Source organism: Oncorhynchus gorbuscha, linkage group LG08 (assembly GCF_021184085.1).
Source record: "Oncorhynchus gorbuscha isolate QuinsamMale2020 ecotype Even-year linkage group LG08, OgorEven_v1.0, whole genome shotgun sequence".
Lineage (NCBI taxonomy): Eukaryota > Metazoa > Chordata > Actinopteri > Salmoniformes > Salmonidae > Oncorhynchus > Oncorhynchus gorbuscha.
Genome location: NC_060180.1, coordinates 63,480,093 through 63,494,906, shown reverse-complemented (window position 1 = coordinate 63,494,906; position 14,814 = coordinate 63,480,093).

Here is a 14,814-nt window from a genome sequence, read left to right as displayed (position 1 = left end):
CTTAGGTCAGTTAGGATCACCACTTTATTTTAAGAATGTTTATTTTTTTATTTGTTTATTTCACCTTTATTTAACCAGGTAGGCTAGTTGAGAACAAGTTCTCATTTGCAACTGCGACCTGGCCAAGATAAAGCATAGCAGTGTGAACAGACAACACAGAGTTACACATGGAGTAAACAATTAACAAGTCAATAACACAGTAGAAAAAAGGGGAGTCTATATACAATGTGTGCAAAAGGCATGAGGAGGTAGGCGAATAATTACAATATTGCAGATTAACACTGGAGTGATAAATGATCAGATGATCATGTACAGGTAGAGATATTGGTGTGCAAAAGAGCAGAAAAGTAAATAAATAAAAACTGTGGGGATGAGGTAGGTGAAAATGGGTGAGCTATTTACCAATAGATTATGTACAGCTGCAGCGATTGGTTAGCTGCTCAGATAGCTGATGTTTGAAGTTGGTGAGGGAGATAAAAGTCTCCAACTTCAGCGATTTTTGCAATTCTTTCCAGTCACAGGCAGCAGAGTACTGGAACGAAAGGCGGCCGAATGAGGTGTTAGCTTTAGGGAAGATCAGTGAGATACACCTGCTGGAGCGCGTGCTACGGATGGGTGTTGCCATCGTGACCAGTGAACTGAGATAAGGCGGAGCTTTACCTAGCATGGCCTTGTAGATGACCTGGAGCCAGTGGGTCTGGCGACGAATATGTAGCGAGGGCCAGCCGACTAGAGCATACAAGTCGCAGTGGTGGGTAGTATAAGGTGCTTTAGTGACAAAACGGATGGCACTGTGATAAACTGCATCCAGTTTGCTGAGTAGAGTGTTGGAAGCGATTTTGTAGATGACATCGCCGAAGCCGAGGATCGGTAGGATAGTCAGTTTTACAAGGGTAAGCTTGGCAGCGTGAGTGAAGGAGGCTTTGTTGCGGAATAGAAAGCCAACTCTTGATTTGATTTTCGATTGGAGATGTTTGATATGGGTCTGGAAGGAGAGTTTGCAGTCTAGCCAGACACCTAGGTACTTATAGGTGTCCACATATTCAAGGTCGGAACCATCCAGTGTGGTGATGCTAGTCGGGGATGCGGGTGAAGGCAGCGATCGATTGAAAAGCATGCATTTGGTTTTACTAGCGTTTAAGAGCAGTTGGAGGCCACGGAAGGAGTGTTGTATGGCATTGAAGCTCGTTTGGAGATTAGATAGCACAGTGTCCAATGACGGGCTGAAAGTATATAGAATGGTGTCGTCTGCATAGAGGTGGATCAGGGAATCGCCCGCAGCAAGACCAACATCATTGATATATACAGAGAAAAGAGTCAGCCCGAGAATAGAACCCTGTGGCACCCCCATAGAGACTGCCAGAGGACCGGACAGCATGCCCTCCGATTTGACACACTGAACTCTGTCTGCACTGAACTCTGTCTGCCTGGTTCACAAATGGTGAACCAGGCAAGGCATTCATCCGAAAAACCGAGGCTACTGAGTCTGCCGATAAGAATCTGGTGATTGACAGAGTCGAAAGCCTTGGCAAGGTCGATGAAGACGGCTGCACAGTACTGTCTTTTATCGATGGCGGTTATGATGTCGTTTAGTACCTTGAGTGTGGCTGAGGTGCACCCGTGACCGGTTCGGAAACCAGATTGCACAGCGGAGAAGGTACGGTGGGATTCGAGATGGTCAGTGACCTGTTTGTTGACTTGGCTTTCGAAGACCTTAGATAGGCAGGGCAGAATGGATATAGGTCTGTAACAGTTTGGGTCCAGGGTGTCTCCCCCTTTGAAGAGGGGGATGACTGCAGCTTTCCAATCCTTGGGGATCTCAGACGATATGAAAGAGAGGTTGAACAGGCTGGTAATAGGGGTTGCGACAATGGCGGCGGATAGTTTCAGAAATAGAGGGTCCAGATTGTCAAGCCCAGCTGATTTTTACGGGTCCAGGTTTTGCAGCTCTTTCAGAACATCTGTTATCTGGATTTGGGTAAAGGAGAACCTGGAGAGGCTTGGGCGAGGAGCTGCGGGGGGGCCGGAGCTGTTGGCCGAGGTTGGAGTAGCCAGGCGGAAGGCATGGCCAGCCGTTGAGAAATGCTTGTTGAAGTTTTCGATAATCATGGATTTGTCGGTGGTGACCGTGTTCCCTAGCCTCAGTGCAGTGGGCAGCTGGGAGGAGGTGCTCTTGTTCTCCATGGACTTCACAGTGTCCCAGAACTTTTTGGAGTTGGAGCTACAGGATGCAAACTTCTGCCTGAAGAAGCTGGCCTTAGCTTTCCTGACTGATTGCGTGTATTGGTTCCTGACTTCCCTGAACAGTTGCATATCGTGGGGACTGTTCGATACTATTGCAGTCCGCCACAGGATGTTTTTGTGCTGGTCGAGGGCAGTCAGGTCTGGAGTGAACCAAGGGCTGTAAGGGCTGAACGGAGCATGCTTATCTAAAATGGTGAGGAAGTTACTCTTAAAGAATGACCAGGCATCCTCAACTGACGGGATGAGGTCAATGTCCTTCCAGGATACCCGGGCCAGGTCAATTAGAAAGGCCTGCTCACAGAAGTGTTTTAGGGAGCGTTTGACAGTGATGAGGGGTGGTCATTTGATTGCGGCACCGTAGCGGATACAGGCAATGAGGCAGTGGTCGCTGAGATCCTGGTTGAAGACAGCGGAGGTCTATTTGGAGGGCCAGTTGGTCAGGATGACGTCTATGAGGGTGCCCTTGCTTACAGAGTTAGGGTTGTACCTGGTGGGTTCCTTGATGATTTGTGTGAGATTGAGGGCATCTAGCTTAGATTGTAGGACTGCCGGGGTGTTAAGCATATCCCAGTTTAGGTCACCTAACAGAACAAACTCTGAAGCTAGATGGGGGGCAATCAATTCACAAATGGTGTCCAGGGCACAGCTGGGAGCTGAGGGGGGTCGGTAGCAGGCGGCAACAGTGAGAGACTTATTTCTGGAGAGAGTCATTTTCAGAATTAGTCGTTCGAACTGTTTGGGTATGGACCTGGAAAGTATGACATTACTTTGCAGGCTATCTCTGCAGTAGACTGCAACTCCTCCCCCTTTGGCAGTTCTATCTTGACGGAAGATGTTATAGTTGGGTATGGAAATCTCTGAATTTTTGGTGGCCTTCCTGAGCCAGGATTCAGACACGGCAAGGACATCAGGGTTAGCAGAGTGTGCTAAAGCAGTGAGTAAAACAAACTTAGGGAGGAGGCATCTGATGTTGACATGCATGAAACCAAGGCTTTTTCGATCACAGAAGTCAACAAATGAGGGTGCCTGGGAACATGCAGGGCCTGGGTTTACCTCCACATCACCCGCGGAACAGAGAAGGAGTAGTATGAGGGTGCGGCTAAAGGCTATCAAAACTGGTCGCCTAGAGCGTTGGGGACAGAGAATAAGAGGAGCAGGTTTCTGGGCATGGTAGAATATATTCAGGGCATAATGCGCAGACAGGGATATGGTGGGGTGCGGGTACGGAGGAGGTAAGCCCAGGCACTGGGTGATGATGTGAGAGGTTTTATCTCTGGACATGCTGGTTGTAATGGGTGAGGTCAACGCATATGTGGGAGGTGGGACAAAGGAGGTATCAGGTTTATGAGGAGTGGGACTAGGGGCTCCATTGTGAACTAAAACAATGATAACTAACCTGAGCAACAGTACACAAGGCATATTGACATTTAAGAGAGACATACAGCGAGGCATACAGTAATCACAGGTGTTGAATTGGGAAAGCTAGCTAAAACAGTGGGTGAGACAACAGCTAATCAGCTAGCATAACAACAGCAGGTAAAATGGCATTGACTAGGCAACGGGGCCGACAGATAAAACAAACAAGCAGAATGGAGTACCGTGATTAATGGACAGTCCAGCGTGCATCAGCTATGTAGCCAAGTGATCAGAGTCCAGGGGCAGCGGTGGATGGGGCAGGGGGGCTGGACTGGCGAGTGTTATCCAGGTTTTAAAAAACTAACAATGACTGAATAGCTTGTAGCTAGTTAGCTGGTTAGCTTTTGGAGGTTCTTGAGTGTGTTCTAAATTTTTTAAATAATAGCGATTCCGTATCACATTGGGTGAGGCAGGTTTCCGGAAGGTATAAACAATTTTTTAAATCGGGAAGAGATAGAAAGTACATATGGGCCACTGCGATGCAGACGGTTAGCAGGCCTGTGCTAACAAGCTAACAGATTAGCAGGCCGGGGTAAACAAGGTAGCAGTTAGCGGACCTGGGCTAAACAAGCTAGCAGTTAGCATGCCGAATTAGCAAGCAAGGAGATAGCGAGGGCTAGAGAGTTAGCCTTTGGAGGACGTTGCGATGGGGTGAGTATGTTTATTCCTCTTCATGCAGTGACATCGATAAACCGGTCGTGGATCCGGGTATAGAAGCCCAGGAGTATGCTAGGAACACAGGAGCTCTGGCCGGGCTAGCTTCAAACTACGTGGGTGGAAACGCTAGCCAGGAGTAATCAACCAGGGTTGCGGTTTAGCTCGATAGCTAGTTGTGAAGATCCAGCTGAAAAAAAAAATGTTCCGTTTGCGGAGGGAATCCGGGGATAAAAAATAAATAGGTCCGTTATGCTCTGGTTAGTGTCGCGTTGTTCGAACTGGCGAGAGCTTTCCGAGCTAAAGGTTAGCTGATGACCGGTTAGCTGAAGACCGCTAGCATAGCTGGTGGTTAGCTGGCTAGCTTCAGATGAGGGGTTCCGGTTCCGAAGTAAATATAAATATTTTAGGAAAAGTAGCTACATTGGGTGAGGCGGATTGCAGGAGAGTATTTGGAAGCTTAGCTTTAGCAAAATGTTTTTAAAGATATGCGAAGAAAAATATCTAAAACGAAAAAGAGACGATATTTACAGATATTTTCAGAGAGACGATACGACAGGACGACTTACTGCTACGCCATCTTGGATTATAATATGTGAAATGTGAGAATAATAGTAGAGAGAATTATTTCTATCAGCTTTTATTTCTTTCATCACATTCCCAGTGGGTCAGAAGTTTACATACACTCAATTAGCATTTGGTAGCATTGCCTTTAAATTGTTCAATTTGGGCCAAACGTCTTGGGAAGCTTTCCACAAGCTTCCCACAATAAGTTGGGTGAATTTTGGCCAATCCTCCTGACACAGCTGTGTAACTCAGGCAGGTTTGTAGGCCTCCTTGCTCACACATGCTTTTTCAGTTCTGCCCACACATTTTCTATAGGATTGAGGTCAGGGTTTGTGATGGCCACTCCAATACCTTGACTTTGTTGTCCTTAAGCCATTTTTCCACAGCTTTGGAAGTATGCTTGGGGTCATTGACCATTTGGAAGACCCATTTGCGACCAAGCTTTAACTTCATGACTGATGTCTTGAGATGTTGCTTCAATAAATCCACATAATTTTCCTTCGTCATTATGCCATCTATTTTGTGAAGTGCACCAGTCTCTCTGGCAGCAAAGCACCCCCACAACATGATGCTGCCACCCCCATGCTTCACAGTTGGGAAGGTATTCTTCGGCTTGCAAGCCTCCCCTTTTTCCTCCATAAATAACGATGGTCATTGTGGCCAAACAGTTCTATTTTTGTTTCATCAGACCAGAGGACATTTCTCCAAAAAGTACGATCTTTGTCCCCATGTGCAGTTGCAAACCGTAGTCTGGCTTTTTATAGAGGTTTTGAAGCAGTGGCCTCTTCCTTGCTGAGCGGCTTTTCAGGTTATGTCGATATAGGACTTGTTTTCCTGTGGATATAGATAATTTTGTACCTGTTTCCTCCAGCATCTTCACAAGGTCCTTTTCTGTTGTTCTGGGATTGATTTGCACTTTTCGCACCAAAGTACGTTCATCTCTAGGAGACAGAACGCGTCTCCTTCCTGAGCGGTATGACGGCTGCATGGTCCCATTGTGTTTATACTTGCGTACTATTGTTTGTACAGATGAACGTGGTACCTTCAGGCATTTGGAAATTGCTCCCAAGGATGAACCAGACTTGTGGAGGTCTACAATTATTTTTCTGAGGTCTTGGCGGATTTCTTTTGATTTTCCCATGATGTCAAGCAAAGAGGCACTGAGTTTGAAGGTTGGCCTCGAAATACATCCACAGGTACACCTCCAATTGACTCAAATCATGTCAATTAATCTGTCAGACGCTTCTAAAAACATTACATAATTTTCTGGAATATTCCAAGCTGTTTAAAGGCACAGTCAACTTAGTGTATGTAAACTTCTGACCCACTGGAATTGTGAATTATAAGTGAAATAATCTGTCTGAGAACAATTGTTGGAAAAAATGACTTGTGTCATGCACAAAGTAGATGTCCTAACCGACTTGCCAAAACTATAGTTTGTTAACAAGACATTTGTGGAGTGGTTGAAAAATGAGTTTTAATGACTCCAACGTAAGTGAATGTAAACTTCCGTCTTCAACTGTAAGTTTCATCACTAAAGTCATGTTCACCGGATATGTTGCTGAACAATTCAACCAGTTTGTTAGTGTCATTGATATATGGAAATTCACATACAAATATTCAGTTCATAAGCATTGACTGTAATGCCTCTAGGGTCCTGTGGTGAAAGACTGCAGTGCAAGGTATTGGTCAATATCTGTTTCAGTATGATATGTTGGATAAAGGAATAAAGACAGACACCAAATTTCAAGTTCAATAGCCTTGTTCATGCATTGTACAAATCCCTACACTCAGAGTCCGGGGAACAGTCCAGCCAGTCGATTACCTATCAACTAAACTCTGTAACATCATCCTTTTCAATAGAAAGTGCAAACGTAACGGCATAACATTACGTTCTTAACAGTCAAGTCATAACAATTGAAAAAGCATTACATTTTCTTTTTACTTCAGTTGTCATCTTCCTCTTTTTTAATTTATTTTTAATAAACAGAGGACAAGTTAACGGGATCGATATGACAACAGCCAGTGAAAGTGCAGGGCGCCAAATTCAAAACAACAGAAATCTCATAATTAAAATTCCTCAGACATACAAGTACTTCACACCATTTTAAAGATACACTTCTTGTTAATCCCACCACAGTGTCCGATTTCAAATAGGCTTTACGGAGAAAGCACCACAAACGATTATGTTAGATCAGAGCCAAGTCACAGAAAAACACAGCCATTTTTCCAGCCAAAGAGAGGAGTCACAAAAATCAGAAATAGAGATATAATTCATCACTAACACTCATTGGACTTCATGTTACACAATACATGTATGTTTTGTTCGATAACGTTCATATTTATATAAAAAAATCTCAGTATACATTGGCGCGTTATGTTCAGTAGTTCTAAAAACATCCGGTGATTTTGCAGAGAGCCACATCAATTTACAGAAATACTCATTACAAATGTTGATGAAAATACAAGTGTTATACATGGAACTTTAGATACACTTCTCCTTAATGCAACCACTGTGTCAGATTTCAAAAAAGCTTTACGGAAAAAGCAAACCATGCAATAATCTGAGTATACCAAACAAGCCAAACATATATCCGCCATATTGTGCAGTCAACAGAAGTCAGAAATAGCATTATAAATATTCACCTACCTTTGATGATCTTCATCAGAATGCACTCCCAGGAATCCCAGTTCCACAATACATGTTTGTTTTGTTCGATAAAGTCCATAATTTATGCCCAAATTCCTCCTTGTTGTTAGCGCGTTCAGCCCAGTAATCCAACTTCATGACGCACGAGTAGACGAAAAGTCCTAAAGTTCCGTTAAAGTCCGTAGAAACATGTCAAACGAAGTGTAGAATCAATCTTTAGGATGTTTTTAACATACATCTTAAACAATGTTCCAATCCAGAGAATTTCTTTGTCTGTAGAATTGCGATGGAACAGAGCTCGCTCTCACGTGAACGAGCGTCACGATCTCAAGGCATTCTGGCAGACTTCTGACTCATTCCCCTCTCATTCGCCCCTACTTCACAGTAGAAGCATCAAACAAGGTTCTAAAGACTGTTGACATCTAGTGGAAGCCTTAGGAAGTGCAACATGACCAATATCCCACTGTATCTTCAATAAGAAATGAGTTGAAAAATGACCAACCTCAGGTTTCCCACTTCCTGGTTGGATTTTTTCTCAGGTTTTTGCCTGCCATATGAGTTCTATCCAAATATACTAATAATATGCATATATTAGCAACTGGGACTGAGTAGCAGGCAGTTTACTCTGGGCACCTCTGGGCACCTTATTCATCCAAGCTACTCAATACTGCCCTCAGCCATAAGAAGTTAACGCGGTCTCTTGCTTACAGAGTAAGCCTGTCCGGTGGCTTGCACAGCCGACCCACCTGTGAGTAAGTATTGGCTCTGACAGGGGTAGGATTAGGGCCACGAGCTGGAGAACTTGGTGGGGTAGAAGCCTCACCTTCAGTTGGCTCATGTCTCAATTCTGCATCCCTTACCCTTAGGCCTGGACTGTGATCCAGCTCATCTAGGTGAGTGTATGGTGTGTTCTGGTTTGTCTGCTCTGCTACGCGCAGATCCACCCGATTGCGACGATGGAGGGAGCCACCAACATCCACTAGGTAAGAATGTGGTGCAACTCTGGGCACGTGCCCAGCCTCCAAAGTCCTGTGTGGTCTCCCGGCAGCAGTTTCATCCTTATCGTTTCACCCACCTCCAGCTCTGGTAGGTCTCGAGCAGTCCGGTCGTGGAAGCTGGTTTCTGTGACGCAGTTTGTCCGTGACGCCAACCATGACGCAGGGCTCAAGTAGTTTGTTAGCTGCAGGGCTGCTGTTCATGTTTTCGGTGGGTGTGTTCCTCTTACAGTTCCACTGTAAGATCGCTTTCCAAGGGTCGTTGCTGTCACGTAAGGCCCTGCTTAACAGGTTTTTTGCAATCTTGACAGTTGACTCTGCCTTGCCATTTGCTTTTGGGTGTCTTGGAGAGGAGGTCACGTGGTCAAACTCCCATTCTGAGGCGAAACGCTTGAACTGTGCAGTGAATTGTGGGCCATTGTTCGTGATGACCTTGTCAGGCTGACCTTGCCTTGCAAACTGCGCCTTGCATCCATGACCGTCTCTGCAGACAAGTCAGGGAGCAGTTCAATTTCCCAAAAGTCAGAGTAGTGATCAACAATGAGAAGATAGTCCTTATGTCTGTGGCTGAATAAGTCCATGCTGACTATTTGCCAGGCCCTTGTGGGCAGTTTGTGTGACATCATGGTTTACTTCTGCTGTTCATGAGCGTACTCGTTGCATGTGGTACAGCTGCTGACAAAGTTTTTAATTTCGGCTTCCATGTTTGGCCAGTATAATGTTTCACGAGCCTGGCGGTAGCATGTGTCACCTCCAACGTGACTCCAACGTGATTTGGGAATAATGACCTTCTGACCTCTGAACAAGACGCCATTTTGCACGCTGATCTCATCTCGAAAGGTCCAGTATTCTCTCACTGTGAAAGGTGTCTCCTCTTTCAGGTATGGCCACCCTGCAAGAGCCATGGACTTCAGTGACTGTAGGTGTTCGTCCTTGTCAGTGTGTTGCCTGATCTGGGCTAGGCGGTGATCTGTGTGTTTAAGTAGTCTGCCTGATTGATCTGTTGAACATCTTGTTGTTCCTGCTGTAGCAAACAGATAGCATGCCGCTGATAGGCAGTGCCTCTGCCTGTACATTGTGTTGTTGCCCTGCTCAGTGTGTCGCTGATGTACATCTCTGGTTCTGGCTTGTAAATGACCTTCAGGCTGTAGTTTTGCAGAGTCAAGAGCATGCTTTGAAGCCTCTAGGGCTTGTTGAGGAGAGGTTTACTGAATATGACAATGAGTGGTTTGTGGTCAGTTTCAGCGGTGACCAGCTCTCAACCATATAAGTAGTGATGGAAGCGCTGGCAGGAGAAGACGATGCTTAGGCACTCTTTCTCAATTTGTGCATAGTTTTGTTCGGTAGAGGTGAGCGCTCTTGAGGCAAATGCAACGGGCTGGCCTTCCTGCGGAAGGCAACATCCATGTCCCCTTTGGCTGGAGTCACTCTGGATTGTGACAGGCTTCGTGACGTCATAATAGCACAACACTGGCATGGATGAAGCCAGAGATTTAAACTCCTGCACTGTGGCCTCATGCTTGGGTAGCCAGTGCCATGGTGTGTCTTTGTCCAGCAACCGGTTCAGAGGCTCACAGATTGCTGATAGGTGTGGCATGAACTTTGCAAGATAGTTTGCAAAACCGATGAGATACTGTACTCCTTTTGCATCAGGGTTTGGCATGTCGAGGATCGCTCTGACCTTGTCTGGATCTGGCTTCAGGCCTTTTGCCGAGAGAATGTGGCCATGGAAGTGGACATCTTTCACCTTGAACTGCAGCTTCTTCAGGCCAAGACGAAGCTTAACTGATCGGCAGTGCTCCATCAGTGCCAGGAGCTTCACACCGTGGTCGCATTCTGCTTCTTCATCTGTGTCACCACAGCCTACGATCAGGACATTGTCTGCGATGGGTTCAATGCCCTTGAGCCCAACCAGTAACTCGTGCTGCTTGCGTTGGTATACCTCAGGTGCCACTGAGACACCAAATGGGAGCTTGAGCCAGCGTTTCTGACCCTAGCGGGTCCAGAAGGTAGTCATGAAGCTGCTTTCTTCATCCAGCTTGCATTGAAGGAATGCATCTTGGCCTTGGGAAGCTCGTATAGGACATCCTCTAGTGTCGGCATGATGTAGTGGGATCGTTTCAGTGCTTGGTTCAGATGCTTTGGGTCGATGCAGATCCTCAGCTTCTCTGTTTTTTTCACTATGACCATATTGCTGATCCTGTCAGTTGGTTCAGTCACAGATGTCATGTGGCCATCTGTCTCCTACTTGTCCAGCTAGGCCTTCACTGCCACTTTCATTGCAATGGGCACATTGCGAGGAGCACACTGGAATGGAGTGACGCTCTCATCCAATTCAAAGTGTACCTCCCCAGGCACTGATTCAACTGGACAGTTGAATACATTGTCATATCTGCTGAGTAGTTGTTCTTTGGACAGGGGTCCATTAGCTCATTAGCTCTGCTGAGTAGAGCTTTAGTTTAGTATCGCTGGGCAATAGTTGTGTGTCAGGTGCCAGATTGATTTTGTCTTTGTAGCTCATTACGTTGCATGTAGCACTGGAATCCAGTTGACATTGTTGTTGCTTGTTGTGTAATCGTAGTGTCACAAACCATTTCTTCCCTCTTAAGTGTACAGCCCCAATGGATTCATGCATGTAAATGTCACTTTGACTGTTCTGCTCTGAACATTGAGTGACATCATCAACAGTGAATCTTGCCCTCACCCTTGTTTTGCTTCTGAGACACAAAAAGTGATTATTAGTTCCACAAGCACTGCATGGTTTTCCGTAGGCAGGGCAGTGCTCTTTGCCACGGTTGTGTGTATTCCCACAGTATTTACATGCTATGGGGCTCTCTGTGTTCACCGTTCGTAGTGTATTACTCTGCCTCGATTGGTTTTGTCGGAATGTCTGACTGACAACAGCGTGAAAAGTATCAACATCGGAGCGTGTGGTGTTGATTTCCATTGCTCTCATTCTCATGTCAGTGACTTCAGCAGTGCGGCACATTTCAATGGCAGTTACTCATGTTAAGCCTCTCTCTCTCAGTAGACGCCGGCGCATATTCTCATTTGCAATTCCCAGTACTATTTTGTCATCTTTCAATCCCCCGTATTCACAAGTGGCGGATTTTTCTCTCAAACGGGTTACAAAGTTGTGTACGGACTCACCCTCTTCCTGTTTACAGCTTCAGAAAACGAACCACTCGTAAATGACGTTTCTGGCGGGTTTGAAGTTCTTTAATCAGAACAACCGTTTTCAGCTGTGCTAACATAATTGCAAAAGGGTTTTCTCCTGATCAATTAGCCTTTTAAAATGATAAACTTGGATTGGCTAACCCAACGTGCCATTGGAACACAGGAGTGATGGTTGCTGATAATGTGCCTCTGTACGCCTATGTAGATATTCCATTAAAAATCAACCGTTTCCAGCTACAATAGTCATTTACAACATTAACAATGTGTACACTTTATTTCTGATCAATTTTATGTTATTTTAATGGACAAGAAATGTGCTTGTCTTTAAAAAACAAGGAAACGTCGAAGTTTATATATATATATATATATATATTTTTTTTTTTTTTTTGGGGGGGGACATGTTATTTTAGCATTAAATATTAAAATCAGTATGCAAACAATGTAAAAAATGTATATATATCATTCAGTTAATAAAGCCGCATACAAACAGGCAGCTCCAAAATGCAGGTGTTTCACCCTAGCTCAGTGCTTTCTATGGTGGTGGGACAGGCCAGCAGAAAATATGATTGGCTCAGCATTTTGACTGGGCTGATCATGTCAATATCTTACTTTCACAATCTTAGCTAGTAGTCATCATCATGAATCAAGTCTACTGGCAAGTCCTTTTTAATCCTTGTCATATGAAGAGAAATAATGAGGAGAAAGTATAGATAAATATAGATAAAACATATCAGTGCTCATCGGCCATTGGACATAAACATTACACAACAGTTTGGATATCGCAAATTCAACTGAGTGCTTCGTAATTAATCAGTGACAGTGGCTAACTGCAAGCATTGCAACTGGGAAGTCTGGAATAAACAGCTCAAACTGGAAAAATAAGTTTTGAGTGGTCATTCAACTCGGAATTGTAAATCCGGCATCTTTCTTTTTGATGACAAATTTGCCCAAAAAGGACCGCCGAGCCACTTTCCTGTTCAAGCACATCATAACAATGTTGTCAAAATATGTCTTATGGTGCTTCATAAATTATGTAGGATGTCAGAGAGATATGTATACTGTCGCTAAGAAAGTAATACTAAGTGTATGTTGTGTAGTAAGCTGTTAGTAGCCCATGTGCCTCACCCTAATAATTTTGGTCTATTTTTACCAACGCGGTATTGTAAACACATCGTTCGTGTCCCGGTGTGTGCTCGTTTGCAAACTTTTTTTTGTACAGCTTTGACAGTTCTACTGATGGCAGTACACTGTAAGAATGGCACATGTTCTGAATTCTGTTGCTTTACATTTCAAAATTGCTGAACAAATAGTTATATTGACTATGTCCGTTGTCGCTCGGTCATTAATGGCTTAATCGAAATGACGGATTGCCTCTTATCCGCCTTATGCCGTAGTTTGTACATCTCAATTGTCGGTAGGAACCACATTTGGTTAAGCAAGTCTGCCATATCAGCAATGTTTTTTTTAAAGGCAGTAAATTAGGCTAAATTAACTGTTTTTCTGCCAGACAAGGCTCCGCTGAAAGCCAAGTGTTTGGACTGCTGTTGGGACTCTGCTGTTGGGACTCTGCTGTTGGGACAGATTTATGTTGGCCCTAACTGTTTGTGGGCACCGTTTGTCACCAAAATAATGTAATTCATGTATTGTTTAGTGTTGTGTTGTGTGGCTTTGCTGCATCCCACATTTTGTTTTGTTTGCCCCGCCAAGATTTACATGTTAAAATCGCCACTGGTTTTCACACAAGAGGTTCACCGGATCAAGGTCAATGTGTAATTCAATTGTTAAATGCTTAGTATATGATTTAACAACAAACAACAGTATCATACATGTAAGGAAAGAAAGTTAGTGTTTTAAGTTACACGATTTTTGCCAAATATGTGAAGACTCAAAGAATGAGAAACGGTTTAAACATAGGTTTTGATTCAACTCATGAATTATGTTGAATGTATCTACAGTATGTTCCCACTTTATATCTTAATGAATGTATTCACATGGGGGAAAAGGCGAATTATTATTAATGATTTTGTAACAGCGTCAAACAGTTGTCCACTACAAGAAATGCTCAAGTGGTACATCCCGTCCTGGATCAGCTTCCAATATGGTGACCTGGTACATTTCACACACAGGGGATCATGTTGGAACAAACTGATGAGTAGGTAAAAGTTGCCCCTAACCACTCTCATAATTGTCATGATGCAACATTGTGTAGCAGTGAATCTCAACCAAGAGGACTAGGACCCCAGTATTTGGAAGTTATGGCTGTTTTTTTTTTAAACAATGGAGATGTCTATTTTCCTTTGGTTCCAATTTATTCCCTATTATTTACAGTTCTAAAGTTTGGATTGAAAAAGTCAATATGGCTGCACAGGCAAGAAAATGTGAGTTCGCATAGGACAGCCTTCCCCTTACAGGATTTTGGGCTTCTTATGTTTTGGTTAGGCCTTCGTGATTCTCCAGTGTTAAGTGGCAGCTCCTGATAAGGTCGCTGTACAGCACACTGTCCTGTAGTAGTGAACTTTGGAGTTGTGATTCTGCCGTCGTCCGCCGCAGTCGTTCTGAATCGCAGATTGTTGCGGTTACACCTTGTTGATTTAACATCTGACCTTTTGCATTGTGACAACAAGGTGACCACAGGAGTATCACTAAGTTGGTAAAGTTTGATAACCCCTGAAAAAGATAACATAATTAGCAGTAGGGAAGTGTCTGAAAATCCTATTTCACCACTGCGACCTTCTCAGTCAGTGTCTACACTGCAAGTCTAACCACATAGAAGGGTAGACGACGGGATTGTGTAGTTCCCTTGGGTCTAGCTAACTCTAGGTCTATGTGAAGATGAAGAATAAGCTGTCAGAAACAATGTTTCCTCTACATAAAGACCAGGCTAAACCTTAAACCACTCCCATAGCTGCAAATCAGAAGTGTTTGCCTTCATATTAACACAACCTCATGTTTATGTAAAGGCTTCCTAGTTAAATTGTTCATAATTTAGTAGGATGAGACCTTTAGGAAGAGAAAGGAGGAGAATGTGTTTGCTGTCTCTTCTTATTAGATAGTTTTGTCAAAGCAATTATTCACAGTTCTCTGTCCCTAAATTGTCTCCAATCCAGTCCT